Here is a 6,570-nt window from a genome sequence, read left to right as displayed (position 1 = left end):
TTAGGTTATTCTGAGCCACGCATTGGGGTTCTTATTTACGTGCAATATCTTTAAAAATTCAACAAAACCATTTGACGTTCATGGACTATTAATAACTAATAACTCTAGTTACTATTATTCCCATTTTACAGATGAAGAAATAGGAGGAGACCAATTAGGTGACTTGTCAAAGGTTATCCAGCCAGTAAGTGGGTAAGTCTTGATTCAAACAAGGGCTAATTTCAACAGCTACTAACCATCATACTATACTGTTCAACAAATAAAAATATTCAATTAGTTCATCCAAAAGAAACACACATGTTTATGGAGGGAGGCAGAGGGGCAGTTGGCTTTGTCCTCTGAGGGTGTGTCTCTCTCTTGGGAGACAAGATAATCTAGAGAGCACATTCTGAGTGGGGTCGGCCAGTTCTACAGGTGACCCACAGGGGTGTGTCTCTTACAGCATTCATTTTTCTACTGAGACGATTATTCAAATTGCTTTAAAGTCCGAATAATTTCATTGATGTCTTAGCAAAAGCAGTATTTTTCACTTTAACTTGTTTAGTTTTGGGGTAGAGATGGAGCACAGGCACACACAAGCTGGTTGCAGTAGGTAGTTTGGTTTAGGAGAGAACAATTCCTAACACACAGTCTTCTCTTCTTCCCAATCCTTCTCCACCTTTCTGGTAAAGCCAAGGGGCAGCCCTGGGAACGGGTTCTTCACTGCTGTACCAATCATGAGCAGCAGAGGGCAGCAAAGCACTTCATACTGACCAGTAACACTGGGGCCTGGGAGTAACAGTTATGCCTTTAAAATGCTTTCATATCATTTGGAGAATTCTTGCAGAGTAACACTACCTATTTAGAATTATGAAAACAAAAACACAGTCACAGGAATGAATTATTCCCTTATCAGAAACAGCCATTGGAAAAAAAAGAGTCTTAATGACACAGCTAGTCTCTAGACTTGAAACACCACTTGAAGGGGGCGGGCATGTCTACAGACAGTGCCTTTTGGTCTCTTTCTTCAGGACATTCTCATAACGGTCGGTGTGCCACTTTTGTGCATTCAGGAGAGCTTATTTAGTTGTTTCTTTTTGGTATAATTCACTAAGCTTGTCATGCATTTAAGGGAAAAATATTTAAGGTTACAATTCACTCACAATTTAGGAACTAACTTTTCATTCCAAAACTCCGGCTGTGTTCTATTGTTTCACTTCCTTTTCTAGAACTCACCTAGGGGATTTCACAGGAATCACACTTACAGCAGCTCCTGGGCACTTGCTGGCCAGTTTCCTTAGTTTTGTTTTGGTAAACGCTTCCCGGTAGAGCAGCAATGTATAACTAAGAGGCCATTTCAACCTCTCATCTTTTTCTAGAATCCTCAAGATGCAGCCACGAGCCTGAAAGTTTTGTGCATATGTGCACACAGGAGAGTTGGCATATGTGAACCCGAAGCATGACGATTCAACCTAGTATTTTCTCTTGAGTTTTCAGTGAATTGTGACCGGGGGGGCCACCTAGAGAACTTCCCTATTATAAGAGAAGCAGCAGAATCATTTGAAGCTGTGTTCCAATCTCAGCTTTGCCACTTAATAGTTAAATGATATTAAGTTATTTAACTTGGGTGTTCAATTTCCCCATTTGCAAAATGGGATTTATCTACTTTACTGTACAATTGTGATAAATAAATCGTATTTATTAAACATCTACCATGTGCCATGCACTATTTTTAGACTTGGTGATCTGATAACAGAATCAAGACAAAATTCTGCTGTCATGAAGCTGACATTTCAAGTGCGTGACAGGCAATGGAAGGACAATAGACAGGGTGGTGTGATGCTGGTGCTTGCCTTCAGTGAGGTAAGGTGGTCAGGGAAGAGGCTGAGTATAGGGGCTGAGACCTGGGCAGAGGCACTTACTGCCAAGGCTGGGGCAGGAGGGAAACAGAGTCGAGAGGCAGGTAAGGACCAGATCCTGGAGGGCTTCGGTCATGTTTACCTAAGTGCAATTGGGGGCAGAGGGTTTCCAGCCAGGCCGGAGCAGGACTGGGCTCATCTGCTACTGTGTGCAGAGGGACTGGAAGGCAAAGGGTGGGGCAGGAAAGGCAGCACTTAGCACAGTGCCTGGCACAAACCCATCTGTAGATGCAGGTGGCTTTAGAATTTTTAAAAGTAACAAAAGGGAAGCTTGGGTTCCTCTAAAGGAAAAATAATTTCAAGTATTTTCAAGCAATAATCTACCTTGACTTGTTTGAATATGTAAAGTGATAGTACATTCAAGTTTTAAAAATGGGTTCATTTTCATTTTGGGCTACAGAAAAGCTGCTCATAAGCACAGTGATTATACTCATTGTAGGAAGCTCAGTTGAATTTAACATTTACATTTATTTCTTGTGTTATAAAGTATACGCACATTACATTTTAAAAAGGAAAAAAATCCACCACCTTACCACAAAAACTGCTTTAACATTGTTTATATTTCTTTTCAGAATTTGGATGAATCTTGAAATTTAATACTAAACATTTCAAGCACTGCAAAGAAGAAATTTAAATGGTTCTTAACTGTCCTAATTAAATATTTTGATTCGTTTTTTTCCTTTCAACAGAAAAGACTAAAAACATTAGTTACAAAGACTAAATTTTCATTTTGCACCGCCTCTAATCAGAAGTTACTTTTTCTATGAAAAACACATAAATCAGTTCTACCGCTTACAGTAAAATCTTGAAAAGGAAAACTTACTGATAAACAGACTAGGAAGTTAAATCCAAGTTCATCTCTGCTTGCTTAAAAATGTTTACATGGTCAGAATATGCAGTCCTTACAATTACTGTGAACCTAAACTCTCCACACCTGTGTGGATGGGCGGCAGGCAGTCTTATGACCATCACCTGAAAAGTCAACTAGCTGACAACCAAAGAGCACATGTAAAACTCATCTTTAATCATCTTTATTCTAAAACAAGACTGTTACTTAAAACGTCTAAATTTTATATGCAGAAATGTGTGAAACTTTTTATAAATTCAGAAGAAAATCAAGATCAGTATTGTAGTTTTTTTTTTTCTTTTATTTTGCTTAAAACTTTAGATTCACTTTGTCCTTTTCATCTTTAAGACCTAGCAGTAATATGCATTGGCACTTTAGGAAACACTTCATATTACACACAAATACTTTGAAGATCACCTTTAATTAAGGGATATGTTAATTAAAAAGATACATCTGATGGGACAGCAGAAGTGTTTAAGCAGACTGATGGAAGTAACCAAGGAAAAAAGGTGCTCTTGGGGTTACCAAACTGAAAAAACTGATTTCCAGATACTTATAGAGCAGGAACATTTCTCAAAGCTGCTCAAGAGTTTTCTGGATTCACTACTCTCACTTTCACTAAAAACAAAGTCCTAAAAGAGAGCAAGATAACATTCTCAGTCAACAGATAACACCTCACACTGCAGAAGTTTTTATCATAAATAACCTGATTAATACACACTGCCAGAAATCACATTGCAAGTGTGCAAGTGCTAGAATTAAAATAGCAAACCCGAGATCTCCTGTAGTGAATTAGGAAATATATATATTTTGAACCAGAGGTACATTGCTTATACTGAATTCAAATTTCTTTAAAGTTCTAAAATTGTTAGATTTTGAAGCAAAAAGAAGTGAAATCTAATTCATAAAAGAGCTAAAATTAGTAAGTATTTAATATATACTTATGTGTAAGTCACCATACTTGGGCTCTTTAAAATTTAATGTTGGACAAATGGGAGTCATGTTACTGAAGAATGACAAGAAGACTGGGGAGGCTTATGGAGGGAAATAAACACCCGTAACTTGTTGGTTTAGAGTCACAGTAAATGTAAGTAAAATCGAATCACAGAATGTCACTAAGAAAATAATTTATATCTAGAAAATTAGAGTTGAGGTAATAAACATGGCTAACAGAGGAAGCTATGATAAGTGTGATGAGAACTCTCCAAAGGCTAGTTAACAGAGAGAGGGACAAGGAGCCTGAGCTTGGGGTTACTCAATGGAAACAAGAAAAAGAGATAACAGCCGGTCACAGAAGCTAAAGAGAATTGGGGGGTGGTAGTCAATGAGTTATATGCACAGGTCAAGGCTGAAGAACTAAGACTGAAGAAGGCTGGCAAGTAGAGAGCCATGAGATCCCAAGAGAACGGGATTTGTTTTGGGGGGGTTGGGGGGGGGCGAAGCTAAATTGAAGGAAATTTAAAAGACTGAAAGCTTGGTAAAGAAAAGGAAGCCAATAGCTTAGATGATATTTTCACAAAAAGGGAGAAACATAACAAAAACAGGAATGTAGCTAGAAAGGAAAGGTTATGCAAAAGATTCAAGGCAGGAAGGTTCTCGTATAGGTAGATACAACAGGAAAGAAATCAGAGATGGAGAGGGCGATAGGAAAAGGGGTGCACACCTGGACATAAGATTTCTCAAGAATCTGGAAGACAGAACCTGGTGACAATGAGTAAGACTCAGTTAATAGTTGTGAAAGCCTTGTGTAGTTTGCAGTTGGCACAGTAAAGTCTTCACTGTACAGACATGACCAAGACAGCACATGTACAGGATTCCTCCTTGAAATCAGGCCATCGGCCACATGTCAAAGGCCACTGTAGTACCAGAAAGAGTAATTCTAGGCAGAGGCTTCAGTACAAACCAAGTATGTGTGATCCAGGTGGAATTCAACTAAGTTCGAAAGAGAAAACATTCTCACACCAACATCTAGAGTGATCTTCTGCCACTGTCTTCTCTGCAGACAGCTTCAGGACGAGCAGATTAGAGACTACTCTAGATCTTATTTCCCCTTAGTGTAGACAAAAGAGTGCCATCAGCTTGTACAAATTTTAAAAATACATTAACAGTACTTTTAGCCATGAAAAGGTAACGATTATGAATGGGATATTAAATGCAAGACCTTAAAATACATGCAACTCTGATAATAAATCCAAGAGGGTTCAAGGTGAGAGTCCAGCAGGCTTTTTGGGGTTTTATATTGTTCTCATGTGCACTGAGGACCACTGCTTTAAATCTTCTACCAAAGATGAAGGCAACGGGTCCTTTCAAGAGGCCATTGTCAAGAGTATTTATAAATGTAGCTTGACTTTGGGTGGTGAGACAGATGTTTACCTCAGAGAAAATATCAAGCAAATCCTAAATGTTCCAATCAGAACGCAGGTAAATATGTTCTGTGCATTAATGTGAATGTGCTCCCTGATGAAGTGTTCATGTACCTTTTTCCAACAAAGCTGGAGAGAGCAATGGACCAAATCTACAATGTGGGTATCGCTGGTCTTCTTGAGGCTGTGTCACCATGGAAAATGGGGTTATTCACTATCTAGGGTAGTTGAGGATTAAATGAGAATGTATGTGAAAGAGCACAGAGCAGATGCTTTATATTTGCTCAATCCAAATACTATTCTTGACTAAAATATTTCTCACTCTGCTTTCTAAAATGCCTTTAAAGCTTGAGCACCTATTTTGACAAATGTGAATAGGATGGGTGACCAGACAAATGGATTTCTAAAAATATATAAAGACTGAATCCCTTTGGGTGGCTCACAGTCCGAAGCTGAAAGAAATTCTGAGTTTCAAAAACGGAGATACGGAAAACATGGAGCCTTTCAAGTGTTTTGAAAAAGATAATTCTCAATTAGATGGCAGGCTTTAACAGATTTATTACAGCAACAAAAACTCCTCTTGGCAGCCGTATTATTCCTGTTCATTATTAAATCCACAGAACTACATTTCATGACCATCTTAAGACTTTTACTCTTTAGTTAGAATACTGTTTAACTTTTCTATTCAGTAGACTTTTAACTATCACTCCACACCAAAGCCCCAAAAGGACCATATTCACTTCCCCCTCATATACTTCCTGGAATGTTATGACAATATGGTGCCTTACAACAGCAACAGCAATCACTTACATGGCTTTCTACATGCCAAACAATGTTCTAAACACCCTGAACTGAAGCCCAGTGAGGTTATATAACTTGCCTCCAACTAAGAAGAGGGAGCTGGGATTTGAACCCAGGCAGCCTGATACCTTAGTTCTTTTTTCCTTTGTTGAGTAAAGGAGATTTAAGGAAGAATCATTTAATAACACTGTATTAGGTAAGGGTATGTAATTAACAGAATCAGACAATTTGGGACTGACACTTCAAGTATCTCTCAATTTAGAAAGCATACACTAAGAATCCGGATATGAGCTGCCTTTTGAAGGTCATCACTGGTTAGCGGCGAGGGCTGACCACATCCTAATCCCCAAACTAGCACACCATACCACCTCTCTTTGTGCGACCTTGTAGAACTGCCAATGGAACTGGGTTATCACCAGCAATACTTCTGAACACAATCCCACAGAAGAATGGCAAATGAAACTGGGCCACATTTTTTTGTTCTTTCTTTTAACACCCGTGATAGGTTTCCCCCTGGCAATTGTGAACTAGAAGCTTGGAATAAAGGCAAACAAGACATTGAACTCACAGTCCAGCAGAGGGATTCAGGTATGTCAATAAGATGATTGTCACAGGTACAACAAAAATCTACATAAAGGACGGCAGGGGAACAAAAAGAAGC

The sequence above is a fragment of the Pteropus alecto genome, unplaced genomic scaffold, assembly GCF_000325575.1.
Source record: "Pteropus alecto unplaced genomic scaffold, ASM32557v1 scaffold121, whole genome shotgun sequence".
NCBI lineage: Eukaryota > Metazoa > Chordata > Mammalia > Chiroptera > Pteropodidae > Pteropus > Pteropus alecto.
Note: the sequence above shows the minus strand (reverse complement) of the source record.